At 35.4% G+C, this 16,058-nt stretch overlaps 1 protein-coding gene and 1 pseudogene across 10 annotated transcripts in view; both read left to right on the top strand.

Moving 5' to 3' along the window:
- The window catches only part of HPSE2 (heparanase 2 (inactive)), a 577,707-nt gene that overhangs the window by 234,168 nt on the left and 327,481 nt on the right, over positions 1-16,058 (top strand). The gene's annotated exons all lie outside the window — the stretch shown is intronic.
- Positions 2,201-4,755, top strand: LOC107520392 (annotated as a pseudogene).

The raw sequence follows: 16,058 nt of genomic DNA, 5'->3' as shown, positions 1-16,058 counted from the left end.
ATTCTCTTAATGAGGTTCTCCTGTACCCAGGAGGGGAAGTCCGTGACTACACTGATTTCAGAAAATTAACTCACAGGACACTGGCTCTAACTGCTAGAGCACAGACTTTGACAAGAGAAGGTCTGTGCTGATAAGTGATGTCAGCACAGTTGGGCAAAGGACGCATGCTAATGAACCATGTAAAACCCAGTTACTAAAGTTGGGGTTTTACAGATGTGTTTTTATGGATTCTTATTTACCATGAACTTTTAGATGGTAATTGGAGCACAAATTATCTTTTAAAATAGTTATTTCAGCTTTCCCCTGACCATTGTAATCTTCTGGTAATCCCTCTTTGGCCCTCTCCAGCTGTCTGCCCCTTATTCAGAGGGGCCAGCTTCCCCTTTGCTGTTGTGAGTGAAGGTTGAGCCTTAATGTGTGGCCACTTATAAAGCTTCTCAGCTTTCTAGTCAAAAAGAGGCCAGATCACTTTATATGGTCACTGGCTTCTCCAATGTGGAGAGCAACTGTTCACTCCCAGAGCAGATGTTCCCACTGATGACAGTGACATAAATAATAGAAATTTCCAGTTATTGAGTACTCCATATGTGCCAGGAACTGTGCTAAACACTCTATTTGCTTTTGCCCATTTAACCCTTAAAACAAGCACACAAATAGGTATTATTATTATTATTATTAGTAGTAGTAGTAGTAGTAGTAGTAGTATCAGTATATAAATGAGGTTAACTGAAGTTCATAGAGGGAAAAAAATTTGCCTAAAATCACCCAGTTTGAGCACCAAATGGAGTCAGGATTTGGACCCAAGTGTATAGGAGTACAGAGCCTGTACACTTAGCTGTCATGCCAGACTGCCCCCCTTGATTAGAATTCTTATGTGTTGACTTTGAGGCAATGTCATCCAAATAGCCTCCTGGCAGCTGGATGAAGCTGCTTACAGCAGGAAAGGCAAATTCTCCAGAGAAGTGGATGAATGTTGTACTCCAGAGAAGACTCCGTTGTGTGCCTAAATTACTTTGCCCCTGGGGCTCAAAGAGGAGACTATGATTATTTAAGTTGAGAATTCACTTGATTCAAAACAAAATTCTTATGGATAGAGTTTTCACTATTTTTAGTTCAATCCAGTTTTTATGGGAAATTTAATCTAATTTAATTCAATTATATGAAATGTTAGTAAAAGATGTTCTGGAAGTTAGAATGGAACATACGGCCCAAGGGAGGTGGATAAGTCATTGGGAATAAAATGTCTGACTATGAGCGCTGTTAAACGCTGGATCGTTGTGTAATCTCTGGAAAATCCTGAGGACCAGCTACGTTTCTGTTTCTCAGAGGTGGTTTAGGTGTGAGATACTTTGCAGAGGGCTATATGTTTCCTTGTGATTCTTATTCCTAATAAGCATACTTAAACTACTGTGTCAGTTTAGGCCCTCTGAGAAGTAGACACCAAGAGAGGAATTAGACATGTATGAGTTTAATTTGGTGAAACATCCATGAATGGGGAAAGGAGAAAGGATCAGGAAAAGACAGGGAGAGTCTTCAGATAGTGATGCAAGTCTGACATTTGTGAAAGGAACAGAAGTAAAGAAAATTGGGCAGGAAAAGCTTCAGACCACAATGGAGTTCTGAGATAGTCTGGGCCAGTGTGATGGGGAGTCTTTAGGCAAATGTTTCCCATTAAAGAAATTTGTGTTGGAGGGATGGCCTAGCTTTACTGCACCTTCTGTGCTTAGTCATTGCCTGGGAGTAATAGCATGGAGGTCAAAGGATAGTGGGGTGGGGAGCGTGGCCGTAGTGAACACAGCAGTGGATCTAAAAGTACGGGCAGCTGGAGGCTGTCGGACAGCTATGCTTCCAACAGCAGGTTTTCCTGAAGGGTGAGCCAAGTGGACCATCTCTGTGTCTGTCACTGTTACATACTGTATTGCCAAACTGGGTTACTTTTCTAAAATTTACTGCTAGTGTCAAGTGAACCAAGAAGGAGAGTTTCCATTTCAGCAGTATATTCTCCTAAAAGTAAATCTCCTGGCATCAAAGTGCATTGTCTAATAAAATCCCTTCTCCTCTTCCTTTCTGAACACCATAGCCAACTATCTGGCCATTTATTTTTATTTTTTTCTGGAATCTGCGAAAGCTTTGCCATTTTACTATCTAATAAGTTTTCTAAATGCTTCAAATTTATGTTATGATGTAAGTAGAAAGAACACTTATATTTTTACTTTCACATAGATGATAATTAATCTAAAGTTATAATTTTGTCTCTTGAATATATTTAAAATTGGTTCTTTCTCTCAACTTTCTATATTATTAGATTAGCTCAGTTTCCTTTTCATCACGTCCTTGAATTATTTAAGTAGCTTTCCATCTGTTCTCTCTGCCTCTGTCATGTCACTTTTTGGTTCACCTTCTGTACAGGTACAACACAAATGTGACATTCTTAGAAAACCTCCATAGCTTATTAACATTTAGAGAAAAAAAATTCAAGCTCCCTAGCCTGACAAGTGAGACAATTCATAACTTATCCCAGCTCACTTTGCTGACCTTAGCTGCTTCGATTCTCCATGTGCTTTCTATTCTACTGCTATGGAACAAATTATAGTTCTGCAAACTGCCTCCCTGTGTATACATGCTTTTCTTTGTGTAGACTGTACTCTTTTAGGTCCACTTGACACACTGCTAACTAAAACTCTGATCAGTTATCACATTCTCTTTGAAGCTTTTCCTGATTTCTGTTCAGAATTGACTGCTTCATCTTTTGTATTCCTACTGAATCTTCTACCAGTCCGTAATTGCAAGCTTCATGTTTCTGTTATAACTATCCGTATCCTTTCCTTAATGGCCCAGGTTGTGTCTTACTTTTCTTTATAACCCTTGCCCCTCGCACAGTGTTTGGCCCATGAGAGATAATAAATGCTGAACGAAAATTGAGTTATTATAGTCTTTGTATTGCCCACAATGTCTACCACAGGGTCTCCTTGAACAAATGTTTGTGGAATGGGATGTAAATGAACAAAATGAAAATGTATTTAAGGAACCATAAGAAAGCTCAATTTCAGTATTCATTAACTGGACTTGTTGACGATTTTTATATCTTATTGATTTTCATTACTTGAGAGCAGTTGCCTTACTTCCCTTACTATGGGTCAACACCATTCATATATGTATCACATAAGTTTATTTAAATGTGATGTGCAATAGATAAGAATTGAGAGTATGAGTTACCTGGAAAACATGGCTTTGATGTATCATTTTCATTTTCATATAACCTATACCTGAATAATTGTATTAAGTTGTATCTTCAGAAAAATGTCACCAGTGATGTGTGACTGCTCTTAATTAAAATTTTCTGTGGGGATTGCCATCAGAAAGACTAACAAAAAAATAAATAAAACTTCCTTGCTAGGTGCCTACCAGAGTCCCTTCTTTGTAAGTGTTGCTATGTGTTTATTTGTTCCTTCCTTCACTTCTTTTATCTATTCACTCATTCATTTATCTTTCAGCTTACAGTGGTAGGTAAAAACAATCCACAAGGGGAAGAATTAGATGCTAGTTATTGAGTGCTCATTTAGGCATCAAACTAGATGACTTAGTCCTCAGAGCAGCTCTGTGACATAGTAGAAAATATTTTCATTTTAAAGATGAAGAATTGGATGTTCAGAGAAGTTAAGTGGTGGAACTAGGATTCGAAGGCAGGAATCAGTACTTTGAAATAGCCCCATTTCAGGATCGACTTCAGAATCATTCCCATCTACTCACCTGAAAATCGCTTATGTAATTTATATTGCTGAGTTTTTCCCACTCAATTCGGGAATCTGATAATACCAACTTCTAAATTAGATGGCATTAATTAGATGGAATTAAATTCTAAATCACCATTGTATTTATTGAACACCTAATGTATATAGTTAGAATCTTTGTAGTTTAGTTCTTATTTTGACTATAAAAATTGTTTTTATTAAAAATGCTAATGGCTCGTCTTCAAATTCCTCCAGTTTTCAACCAGATAATGGTTAATTAGGGTGGGGGAGAGTGTCTATTTAAATTGACAATATTAAAATAGTCTTGGGTGGATCCATATTTATATAGTATTTACACATGTTTTCTTCCAAATGGGAGGCCATGAGTTCTGTTTGAAGGCGTCTTTGAGCTCTGCGTAGACACCATGAGCAAAGCTCGCCCTCCTGAGTTGAAAAAAATGTATGGACAATAAGTTATTGTTGAAGTTAAATGGTGGCAAGGAATATTGCAGGGATTTGATCCCTTTATGTATCTTGTGATAGATGAATGTGTGGAGATGGCAACTAGTGAGCAATAGAACAATATTGGAATGGTGGTAATATGAAGAAATAGTATCATCATGTTAAAAGTCTTAAATGAGTATAAGGCATGGCTTTGTTCACCAGAGAAATCAACTGCTTCCACATGTCCCCTTTCCACAACACCTGTTTTACTACAATATAAAAATCAAGTTGTGTGCATTTTCATATTGAACTTTTTGTTAAATAAACTTTTATAAGAATAAAAAAAAAATGGTTTCCTCCTTTCTTATTTTTCCCACCCAAAAAGCAGGAATCGAAAAACCTGACACAGTCTGACATAGTTGCCAAGTTCCCATGTGAGGCCTGTATTTTGCTTTTAATAAAAACAGACCACAGTATAGCCCAAGGGGAACTCTAGTCAGACCTATGGCAGTCTCATATCCTCCCAGTAGGAGGCATGGCAAAGATGGATGCTCTAGAGATAGAGCAATGCTAACATTGAAAGGGCTGACTGGGGTGGGGGTGGGGAGGGGTGGGGTGCTGAGCTCTGTATAGAGGCAGGGGCCAGGTCTATGTGTTAAGGCTAATCAGAATAGATGATCTGATTATCTCCCAGAATATAAACACTCCCCAAACTTAATGGTTCTATTTATGTTGAAAGAAATTAAGAAACAAACTTGGTTATGTTATTTGGAATAAATCTGTGCAGATGGTAAGCAGAACCAGAAACTGTTTGAAGTTTCGTGACAAGCTAGGGGAATACATGAATATGATAACTTTTCCTTTTTTGAAAGCACTTGATTTTATCAGCTTGTTTACCTATCTGTCACAATAGAGCATAAAACTGAGAAATGCTTGCATAGACTGATATCTGAGAAATGTGTTCCTGGTAGCTGAGAAGCAACAAGAGAGTCGTATATCAGTTTTCTGTGCTTTGTTTAATGCAGTAATAAACTAGTTCTTCAAAAATCACCCAACTGGGTGTCAAATAGAGTGTGACAATGGGCAGATTTATAGCAAGGGGTAGATATTGTCTATGTAACAAATTGCTCTCTTGCACCAGTATTTCATGCCTTGTGCAGATGAATCAAAAGCACTTTGTCACATTTTCAAAAATGCACTCCTATTAGGTTGTTAAACAAAGCAAGTAATTGTGTTACAGTTTTCTATTCTTTAAACTTCAACCAAAGGACACCATTTAGGTCTCTGGTAAACCTGGGTAGTTATCACAGCTGGGGCAGAACTGGTTAAATTTTATTCTGCCTTCCAACAGGGAGCTAAAAGTAATTGCAAAATATTTTGTCCCCCTTGGCTCTGCATGTAGATTTAAAATTAAATTTGTTCTGGTTAGCAAGCTAGAACAGGGCAACTAAATTGAATTTTCTGAGGAATGTTGTGAATCCTATGTGGAAAAAAAAAACATATATGAAGTTTCTGTTTCCTGCTGTCCTTTCTTTTGTACTCTGCTCTCTACTGTTCATTGTAATTTTTTCATACTTTCCTCCCTGTTGGTAAGACCAGCTTCAGTTGTATCTATTTTGGAGTTTTATATGCATTTTTAACTGTGCATATTTCTCTGAACATTTCAGACACTGCTTCTTTTAGTAACTCTTTCCATTATTCCTATACCCAAGTATAAATTATTCTCTTTCTCTTCTCGCTCACACACTTTTCATGGAATGAGATTATCGTTAGCATTTTACTGAATTTGCACAGAGGAAAAGCAAACACAGAAAGACCAGAGACTGGAGCATGTGAAGTGTTAGGTCGTTGGTTATGTTTTTATAGCCTGATCACAGACTTTTGGTGATGCTAAGTTTTAGGGTAGATGATGACTTTGTAAAGAAGATTCTAGAATTATCCCCTTAGATCTAAGTTTTTCCCTTTCTCTCACTTTCCTTTTTTTATTATAACATTTATTTTCTTGCTGTAAAACTCATGCTTGCTCATTGTAGAAAATATGGAAATTTTAGACAAATATTAAAAAAATAGAAATTTTATCAAAGTTTATTGAGTTATATTGAATTGTGTAGAAGAAAAAATAATCTTACCATCAAAGATAAAAACAATGAATGGTTTGTTATATTTCCTTCCATTTTTTTAGTGTATAATACTTTATATTGTTGAGATTATACTATGTATACACTTGGGATTTTTTTTTTTTTATCTTGGAAACTTTTATAATATTTTTTTTCTTAAATTGATCTTTGATATAGGGGCCTAGCCTTGGGGTAAAGTCTACCACATAGCTCCTTTCCATTATTCCCTGAATGTTTAGCTAGCAGGGTGTTTGGAGTGTGATAAAATTGATTTCAGTTTGGCAGTAGATAGATGCCTGTCATCTAAGCTCTTCTCCCTTTGCCCTTGAGCGTAGAGGGTAGGTATCTCAGTGCTGCTACAGTTCAGATTTCTTAGCTTCCATTAGGGTGACTTTTCATAGGACCTGGGTATCTTCTCTTATTAAACATTCATTTTCTATGTAAGAAGATACTAGATCAGACATATATCCGATGTTACAGCAAATTACTAAGTGCAGCGGCCCTAGATCAAGAAATGTTTGCTGTTAGGCCTTTAGGCAACATATTGGAGCAATCTTGATTTTTATTTTATGGTTTCTTCCAGAAAGATTAATGCCCCAACTATCACTAAATTATGTGGGTTTGAGAAATTCATAGTGTTTTTTGTTTTGTTTTGCCTTTTATTTTTGTTGAAGAAATAGCACTAGGTCTCACAAATGCTTTAATCCTCCATTTTCACCTAGTAAAATTTTGTTTCCCATACTGATCTTATGAGAAAGGAAAAAAAAATAGTTGTTTACTTTATTCTCTTCAATTATTTGTGAATTTGAGGCTCTACCAGTCATTCAGTATGGTATTGTACTTGCTTTTATTAAGGAATCATCCCCTTCTTTTAAAATTTTTAAATTCTTCCCTTCAAAGAAATCTGTTTAAAGATTTGAAGATCCATCTCACATGTCCCCAGTGAAAGCTTTAAATTCATTTCATTTGCTCTTATTCAGGCATTTCCAAGCCATGGAGGGAACGCATCCTGAGGCTCTGTCAGTGGCATTTGGCCTGCTCATTTGGGAAAATTTTAGACCAGTTTTTTCACAAATTAAATGTCTTTATGATAGTATTTGCTGCTATTTCAGAAGGAAACAAAAGCCAGAAATATTTCAGTCTTCTCTGAGGCCAATTCTTTTTCTAAATATTTCTGGACATTACTTTGCCTCTATTGTGCATTAACTGAAGATACCGTAAAAGTTTATAGAGATTTATACACGATTTATTTTGTTACATGAAGCTAGAGTACAAATAATTTCTGTCCTGCAGCTCATCTCAACAGTTTTACCATTAAAGGAGATAAATAATTTATAATGGTGATTGACTTTCAATGTATACAATACTGAAGCTTAAGGAACAGTGACTTTAGTCATCTCAGTTTGATTGTAGGTCCTTTATGAGCTACTCAGTGTTTCACAATAACAAAATGGGGTTCTTTTAGCATTTTGCAATTGATGTTGCTAATTAGATTATAACTCTATCTTGGATATAAATTATTGAATATAATTCTTTAATATATTTCTTTTGAATATCTGAAATCCTTGAATAGAAAGTCTTAACTTTAGCTAGTGAAGTAGAGGGAGCTATAAGAAAGAAGAGAAACTTAAACTTATACCAAATGTCATTGCTAGAGAATAATGTTCTACCAGGCAAGGTGTCTAGCAGAGGCATATGTTAGTAATACAGTGGGTTGGTATTAGAGATGTCTATTACAAGTGAACCAAGTTGCTAAATAAAAGACTTTTCCCTCTTTTTGCCTCTTTCTTAAATTCCATATCCAATCAGTCCCCAAATCCTGTTCACAGTATTATGTATTTATTCTCGGTGCAGCTACACTATCAGTATATTTGTTACAAACATTTATTGCTTAATATGTAGTCAATGATAAATTAGACACATTATCATTTTTAGACACATATCATATTAATGATTCTGCAAAGGTAGGTATTATTGTTTGTATTTTACAGAAGAGGAAACAAAGATTTGGGGAGATTACATAATTTCTGAAGGTCAAACTATCGATAAGTAACAAAGCCAGTTTTTAAACCCATCTGGCTCCAAACCAATCCATCCATTATACGTTGTTCTGTTTGCCTCCTAATTTTCCCGCTGCACCCTCTATCTAATTTCTAGCTCCCTCCTTTCCTTTTTTGCAGTACAACTATGGTAATATTAAAATATGAAACACGAATGTGCCCTCAATTGCCTAAACAATAAAGTCTCAACATCTAGGCTTGTTTCAGCCTGATTCTAGCTGGATCCCAACTTCATCTCTGACTACTATCCCACCCATTTTCTATCTTTCTAACTCCTGGTTCCTTATGCTTCAGCTGTTTATGCTTCAGATTTGTTGGCATTACCTGAATATTTCCTACTCTTTAAATATCTCTGTGGCTGTTTCAGTTGCCTAGAACACACTCCATCTGCCCCTTCTTAGTTTGTGAATTCCTACTCATCTTTGTAGACCAGTCCTAGTGTTACTTCCTTTGTGAGGACTTTCCCAGCTTTGCCATGCAGAATTAGTCACTGTGACCGCTGGACTTAATAGTTTATTTGTCTGTTTCCCCTCACAAGCCTGCGAACTCCATAAGAGCAGGAGTCAAGTTTTAGTACTTTATCCTGCAGCTCCTAGCAAATCTGGCAATGGGCACCAATGAATGTGGTACCCCTATAAAACCGGTAACCACATTAGTCTTGGTCAAAGAAATACAATTCAAAAGAGAGAGTATCATTTGTTAAAATCCTCTTTGCCCTTCAAACCATTTCAATACCCAATAGACTATTTCTCTTTGCTGTCTAATACTTTCTCAACTCTTTCCCTCTCCTCTTTCTTGGCTAAGCTCTTCTTGCTTTTCTTTTGATTCTTCATATTCTGCATTTTCTTGTGGAGATAGAAATTTCTTCAGAATGATTGATGGAACCTCAAATCTACAAATATTGAGAAGAATAATCAGCTATTATATATTTTCTCTTTCCCATATAATAATTGAGGGAAATGAAATTTTAATAGGTGAAAATGAGAGCAACCTACTTTGATTTTAACAAAAATAAGAGGCAAAACAAAACAAAACAAAACACTATGAATTTTTTAAACCCACATATTTTGTACCAGTTGGGACAGGCATTAATCTTCCTGTAGGGGCCTGGTGAAGCTTAGCAGACAAAAATTCAATTTCTTTTAGTTAAGCAAGGTCTTAGGAAGACTGAAAACTCATGCCCAAGACCCTTTGCAAAATTTTCAGTCCACAAATGTATTTTGCATTGAATTTTATCTAGTGGAAAGATCACTGGATATGATCAGCTGACCTGGGTTCAAGGTCTCTGATCGGAGTCATTCTGAGTCTTAAAATGTGGTATGCATTGTAGAGCACTTGCAAGCTACAAAGCAATACACTAACACTGAGTGATTATTGCTCTCTGGGCCTGTCCTCAGGCCTACATTGTGCATTGTCTCTTCCTTCCTCTAAGACCTTTTTCTGTCTTATCTAGGAAGATACAACTGCTGGATTTTCTTTTCTATTATGTTTTGTTATTAAAGCTAGTGTACAAACTAAAAAGTGCATAAAACATACATACAATTTAACAAATAGTTATACACGAAACCTCATGTAACCTAAGAAACAGAACACTGCTGATATTTGTTGAAGCCCTCCCCCTAATCCTGTGTGTCACCCAACATAATTAGTTATATTTTTATGAATACATTTTTCTTCTTATAAAAGTAATATGGTCTCTTTTAGAAAACTTAGGAAAAAAGTACAGAGTATTAAGTTAATCATGCAGAAATAGATTATATTTTTTCCATATTTGAACAACTTTTAATCTTGCTTTTTTCATTTAATGTGATATTATAGCTATTTGTTCATGTCATTAATATTTTTCATTAAGATCATCTTAATGGTTGCCTAATATTTCATTAGCTATAGTTTGCCTAAATCATTCTTTTATGAGTGACATTTAAGTTGTTTTGTTGTTGTTTTTTAACGTTTATAAGTAAGCTTTCAGTAAACACCTTTGAACATACATTTTTGTATGAATTTCAGTTTATTGGCTTGGGCTAAATTCCCCAAACTGAATTTTTTTTTTAGTTAAAAGGCATGCATTTCAAAATATAACATTTTTTATGATTGTGGAAATATCACATGTTCCTTACTGGCATTTTGGAAAATATAGGAAAGCAATAAGAAGGTTAGAGAAGCTACTTGTATCAGTTACTGAGATAACAAATAAACTCTGAAATGTCAGTGGCTTACATATTAGTAGTTTACTTCTCAGAGATGTGGATCAGGCCTCTCCTGTATGATTCTATCAAGCATCAAGGACCCAGTTACTTCACTTTAGTGTTACAGCTGACTCACAAGGTAAAAGGAAAGTGAAGTCTGGAGAATAACACATAGATCTAGGCCTGGAATAGACATATATCAATCTCACCCACATTCTATTTCCCGAACTTTGTTACCTGGCCCAGAGAGCTACAAGGCTGCAAGGGAGAGGGTATTTAGGGCAGGATATTTCTCTTTTTATACCAAAAGGAAGATGAAATGGCTTGGAGAATATACAGCATTATTTTTAGCATATTACTCACCACCCTGTCTCCTGTTAGTGTGTAGTACAATCTGATGTGTCCTCCACAAATTCATGTGTTGAAAATCTAATGTCCAATGTGATAGCATTAGGATGTGGGGCCTTTGAGAGGTAAATAGGTCTTGAGGGCACAGCCCACATGAATGGGGTTAGTGCCTTTGTAAAAAGAGAACTTAGTGAGATCTCTTGCCACTTGCACCATGTGAGAGTACAAAGAGAAGTCAGCAGTCTGTAACTTGGAAGAGGGCCTTTATCATAACCCAGCCAGGCTGACACCTTGATCTTGGATACTGCCTTCAGAACTGTGAGAAATAAATTTATGTTGTTTATAAGTCACCCAATTTATGATATTTTGTCATAACAACCTGAATGGACTAAGATAGCATGGTGATATATTTCCTTTTGATCTCCTTATGTGAATATACTGAATATTTAATAAAGTAGCAATTACTTTGCATAGATGTCGTGTATGCTGATATATTTCCGTATAATCTCTTTATGTAAATATCTGAATATTAAATAAAGTATTAATTACTTTGTATATATGTCTTGTATCCAGTAATTATTGCCTAACATTGTAGGGACATTTTATTTTATTAAATATTCTAGCTTTGAATAGTTTTGAAGCTCTCGACATATAATGACAAATTGTTTTTTAAAAATGTGTTACCAGCACTGTGTGAAAGTGACTTGTGTGGTTCTTTATTTCATGTCTCATTTAACTTCTTTTGGCTTTGGTTTACTCATCTACTACCTTATATGGTTATAGATATTTAACAACTCAGTGCAAGTAAAGAGCTTAAAATAGTGCCTAGCATAGAGTAAGTGCACAGCAAATATTATTTATTATTATTATTGTATGGAGAGACTTGAACTCCCCAAGTCAACTATCAGTTTTGTGCTTTTATTTTGTATCTTGGATACATTTTGCATTCCTTGATGATATTGTTTTAAACACTTTTAAAGTAATTTTTGATTCACAAAATAGGGTAATCTCTATTAAATAAGCTTAACTTCAGCAGTGAGAGATTTTCAGTAAATACTGAGGATACAGGGAAGGAAAGGAAATTATAGTTTGTTGAACACCTACCAATATGTCAAGGGCTGTTTTGTACTTTTATGCCATATCTCATGTGATTCTCTCAGGAACACTGTAAAGCAGGTATTATTCTCCAGATCAATTAGTTAAGGAAAGTGATGTTCAGGTAATTAATCTGAGATCACAAATGTTAGTCAGTAGTAGAATCAGCATTTAAATCTAGATCTGTCTCCCATAAAACTCTCTCTTCTAGTCCATAATAGCTCTTATTTATTCTATTTTCTCTGTTGCACTTGTGATATGTTAATGTGGAATAATGTACAGTTTTTAGGCCAAGAAGTATCAGAGCCATTACAGTTTCTATTGTTGAACACCCAAAAAAGACACCTTTGGAAATCCGTTAAGGTATAGAGCTGCTTCTTTACTTCATCATCCTCTTTTTTTCTCTTTCAGATTTTCAACTGACAACTAGAAGAGCTCTTAACTTTATTTTAGAAACATTCAAACAATGTGCTAGTGTTAAAAACAGGTAGAATATTGTACCTCCTTACTCTGAGTACAATATTCTATATTGCCCTGAGACCTCAGCTATTAACGTAGATCCAAACGCAAAACTAGCTTCCCCTCAAAATTTTATATATTAATTACTTACCTTGCTGGCCATTTAAAACTCAGTTTGGATTGACACAGGAACTTGGGGAAGTTTGTGTACAATTATGATTTAAACTTATTTTCCATATCTAGTCTCGTTAGTTCTCTTCTTAGTTTCATTCCTACCACCCTAGTTGGGGCCTCTATATCCTTACTAACAGATTGCTGCAATAGCCTTCTAACAAGTCTCTTTGCCTCTGGTCTTTTTTCCTTCTACTTCATCTAGGTCAGTCTGTGGACCAATCTGGTCTGTTTTTGCACTGTCCCAAGAGCTAAGAATAGTTTTTAAATTTTTAAAGGGTTGGGTGAGGGTGAAAGATATGACACATCCTGACAGCCAAAAATATTTACTTTTTTTTACAGAAAAAAGTTTGCTGACTAGATGTAGATTATCTCTGGCAGATCAGTCTATGGAATAACTACACTTATAGACAATGAGATATATGACATAATGGGACAAGCACTAGCCTTGGACTATGGAGTCTTGGCTTTCACATTCCTCTTATTGTTTCCTTAATTAGCGAGAGACATGAAATGGTATAATCTTTATGTTCTCCTTGTTTTAACATTCTAACATTTTTTAATTTTTAAAATATTAATAATTCATGTATATGAGAAATGTTTAAAGTAATATACAGTTGACTTTTGAAAAATGCTAAGGTTAGAGTTGCCAACCCCCATGAAATTGAAAATCCATGTATAATTTTTGACTCCTGGAGAACTTCACTACTGAGAGCCTACTATTGATCAGAAGCCATGCCGATAACATAAACAGTTGATGAACACGTATTTTGTATGTTATATGTATTATATACTTTATTCTTACCATAAAATAAGCTGGAGAAAAGAAAATATTATCAAGGAAATCATAAGGAAGAGAAAATACAGTATTTATGGAAAAAAGACACAAATAAGTGGACTTGCACAGTTCAAACCCATATTGTTCAAGGGTCAATGGCAGAAAACTATATGTGTGTGTATATGTGAGAGTATGTTTGTGTGTATGTGTGTGTGTATAAGTGTGTGTATCTTTAACAGTGTCTAGATGCAACTTTTCAAGGCTTTTACACATAAATTACATATACATACTAATATACATCCACAATTTTTTTCCAACTCAGCAATATATTGTAGGTATCTTATAATAAATCGTCAGTGCATAAAATATTTTGATTTAAAAATGGTAATACAGTGGTCCGTTAACCCCCCAGGTGTGTGCCATGGAAAACGGAAAATTTGTACTTGTATCTTGAAATGAAAAACTTAATGAAGCTTTGATCTGCGCTATTCCCCAGCCTTCAGAAAAAGATGGGATTAAGTTAGTCCATGTATATGAGAGTTAGTCTTTCTTTTTCAAAGATTTATCTTCCTTAAAAATGCCATGCTTATTCTTGATCTTGTCCATATTACTCTGTTTTGATTGAATGACCTGCCATATTACCTCACACCTATTCTGAATCTAACAGTCCTGCAATACTCATCTTTATTTCAAGATACCTTTCTCTGAGAACTTTCACATCCCATTGTTAAAGCCTAATTTGCTCTGTTTTCAGAACCCTACTCTTTTGATCTTCTCTATTCTCCAGAAGTATGAGACTTGCCTTTTAAAAGGACTTCATATAGGACATTATTTCCATCTCCAATTTTTCCAAAATCGATCACTCACAGCAGCTTCCTGTATGTAAGTGAATAATACAATTTAGTTTCTTGAAGGCATTCACCATTCTGAAAAATTTTATTCCATTCAACCAAAGTTATAGAATCCTAAATTTCATTGATAAGAGGACCCTCAGGCAATTATTTGTTTTTCTGAATGCTTTTAGACAAAAAAAAAAAAAAAAAAAAAATAATTATCTCTATTTGACACAGACAACAAAAGAGGCTCCAAAAGATCCTATGATTTGTCGAAATCTATGTGAACTAGTTATTCTTCTCTCTGGATTAAGGGAAATTAAGCAGATCCTTTCATTTTAGATTCTAACACAGTAAACAATATGTATACACAAAGAGGCAAAAACTTAGATCCTGAGTTTTAGAGTCAAAAAGATCTGGCTTTGAGTCCTTCATCATTTTCTAGCTGTGTAACTATAGACAAGTTACTTTATCTTTGAAAGCCTTAATTTCTTTATCCGTAAAATGGGCATAATAATTGTACTTCCTCATAGCATTGTTGTGAGGATTAAATACTTAAATACGCTATGTGATATGCTTAGCATAGTTCCTAAAATAGAATATATTGAAATCATTGTTAATATAAATATTAAATGAGTAAGTTACCTTCATTATTGAATTGTTATAATATTCTAGCACTTTTAATTATTAGCAAATTTCCTTGTGTTTAACCTATATCCTTTATACTAAAATTTTACATTCTGTTTTTATGCTATTAGTTTTCTCTCTTTTACTTGTTTCTGAAATAATTCCAGTTCTTTCACTTTTCCTCTAATGTTCATTTGGCACCTCTGGCTCCTCTCCAGGTTTTTTGTAGCTTTTTCAGTTGTCAAGTACTGAGTTAAACAGCATAACTGAGTAAGAACCTGATCAAGTGCTTAGTGTCCTGAGTTACCTAGAGACATATGATGTTCCTAATATAATTTCTTCACAGTGAAACTGCATGGCATTGGCTCATTATCTCTTTGGTTTGCTAATTAGGTTTCCCAGAAAGTAAATTCTGAGATAGAGATTAGCATAGAGGGAGTGCTGCCAGGATTAACGCTTTTGCGGGAAGGGAAGGAAGCAGAACTGGGCAGAGGGAGAAGTTGATCTGTGATACATTCCAAACCGGGGCTCAGCTAATTCAGCCAAAGCCCTGGAGCCGGGTTAGCCTTTCACAGTTGAGATGAAAGAGTCAGATCTTCAGACCCGGACATCTAGCAATCATTGGATGTAGGCTGCATAACCTTGGAAAAAGCAACTTTTTTCAGCCACGGGCAATACCTGGTGAGGGCTGTCAACTGAGGGTTGTCAGCTGGCAGCACTCCCAGCAATTGGAGAAGTAAGTTCTTCAATCCTGAAGAGAGATCTGGTAGGTACAACATAGCATCTGCTATCGCTTGTTTTGTACAGTTGTTTCCCCTAAAGGGCATTGTTTTCCATTGTCTCTATAGAGTATCATTCTTTTAGTTTCCAAATATGTTTTCAGTTTGTGCCCTTCTGGTCTTGCCTAAGAACAGAGCATCTGATCCGAAAAAGGGATTTTCAGCCCAGGGCTGGTAACTCTCAACCTATTCCTTTTCAGCCTTTATTGCATAGTACCATTTTGGTGCTATTTATAGCAACTCATTGAAAAATCTTTATAACCAGCTGTAACTAATACTGATTTGGGAGAGAGGGGCACCAAAGTACAAATAATCACTGCCTCCATACCTATAGGCTGACTGGATAGGAGTCATTGGTGCCTGAACATTCAAAATTTCTCTTAAAAGGCATCTCTTTTTCTAAATTTAGTTTAGTTTTTTCCCTCCTCTC

Source organism: Rousettus aegyptiacus, unplaced genomic scaffold, assembly GCF_014176215.1.
Source record: "Rousettus aegyptiacus isolate mRouAeg1 unplaced genomic scaffold, mRouAeg1.p scaffold_m13_p_6, whole genome shotgun sequence".
Classification (NCBI taxonomy): Eukaryota; Metazoa; Chordata; class Mammalia; order Chiroptera; family Pteropodidae; genus Rousettus; species Rousettus aegyptiacus.
The sequence above is the reverse complement of the archived record's forward strand: the minus strand, read 5'-3'. Positions and strand labels throughout refer to the sequence as shown.